This window comes from Calidris pugnax, unplaced genomic scaffold (genome assembly GCF_001431845.1).
Source record: "Calidris pugnax isolate Ruff unplaced genomic scaffold, ASM143184v1 scaffold38, whole genome shotgun sequence".
NCBI lineage: Eukaryota > Metazoa > Chordata > Aves > Charadriiformes > Scolopacidae > Calidris > Calidris pugnax.
The window spans coordinates 1,612,546-1,613,926 of NW_015090995.1; the positions used below are offsets into that span (position 1 = coordinate 1,612,546).

General features: G+C 63.1%; 1 protein-coding gene across 4 annotated transcripts in view; it reads left to right on the forward strand.

Moving 5' to 3' along the window:
• Window positions 1-1,106: 1,106 nt before the first annotated feature.
• Window positions 1,107-1,381, forward strand: part of LOC106895663 (fibronectin type-III domain-containing protein 3a-like) — a 49,356-nt gene continuing 49,081 nt past the window's right edge. For all 4 annotated transcript variants that reach the window (XM_014955210.1, XM_014955212.1, XM_014955214.1 and 1 more), the window contains exon 1: window positions 1,107-1,197. The gene's annotated coding sequence lies outside the window, so the exon portion shown is untranslated. The remainder of the gene's footprint in view (window positions 1,198-1,381) is intronic.

Sequence of the window (1,381 nt, forward strand, 5' to 3'; positions counted from 1 at the left end):
CATGCTGTGTGCAAAATATCCCTTAAATCACTGCTTTTAAAGAAAAAAAAAAACAAAAAAACAAACAAAAAACAAAACACAAAACAAACAGTGCCTTGAATTTGCTCAAAACACATTGATGGAAATGTATCGGTACAAACTGTCCAGCTGAATAGAAGCCAGAGGACATGGATGTGCCAGAGATGCTCTTCAACTGGTGTCAGGCTTCTTCAGCCCCTGCCCTTCATCCTTTTTGGAGCAGGGGGGCTCAGTGCCCCCCAGGGCTTGGGATGCTCTGACAATGGGTGAGAGTGGCCGTGGAGGAGGGAGCTGTCTGTCGGGATACCCGGTTCCTCGGACGGACACGCCAGGAACGAAATCTTGCCTTCCTCTTCGCTTTGCCCACTTGAACAGTTGGATTAATTCCCCTAATTTCTTACGGGCGTCAACATTAAAGCTTTTTGTATTGTTACACAGCACTACAATTCAGGCTTTTTGTCTTTGCACATGCTGTGGCCCATCTACCGCCTCAGTTGGGGGTGAGGCCAAATGTATAAAACAGATAAAACACCACATTTGTCCTGGTTTTGGCATGAAGGGGGTGGAGGCCGCAGACCCCCCGGGCCGGAGGTGTGTGTCATGGCGGGAGCACGGGCAACGGCGCTGGCTGTGCCATGGGGTGACGGGCAGCACACCCGCCATCAGGTGCCACCGGGCCACGGAGGGATGGGGTCTTCCAGGGGCTGCAGGCCACGGGCCACCTCAGAAGACAGGGTCCACCTCAGAGGACACAGGCCACCTCAGGGGACGTGGCCCAGGCCTCTGTCATGGCGGGATGGCGGGTGCTCGTCACCCACCCACCACCTTTGTGTCCACTCAGTGCCACCTCTGCCCTGAAGAGCCGCGTCCCCTCGCTCGCCCCCCAGCCCTGCCTCCCCCGTCGGCCACCACCCGCCCCGAGCTGCCGCCCTGACGGGGCCTTTCCAGCCACCTGCGGGCTCCCCCGCCGCCGCCGCCGCCGCCGCCCCCCCGCGCCTCTTTTCGCGGGGAGCGGGTGGCTGAAAGACGAAGAACGGCCCGGCCTGTGGTTGGCGCGCCCGCCTGCCCCCGGCCGGCCAGCGGCGGCGCAGGCGCAGTGCCCGCATTCCATCATGGCGGAACGGTCGGTTGGCGGTCGGCAGCGCCGGGGTTGAGGCAGGGGCTGCGGCGCCGCGCACGGTCAGTGCTGCCGCGGGGGCCTCCGGGGCGAGGGTGGCTGCCGTGGGCTACTCTCTACCTTTCTTCGTTCCCTCCTCGGGGCGGGCGGGAGAGGAGGAGAGGGCGGCGGGGCCGGGCCCGGGGGGAGAGCGGCGCTCCCCACCCAAGGCGCGGTGGGCAGTGCCAGGAGCTGGCGGCCGGCTGG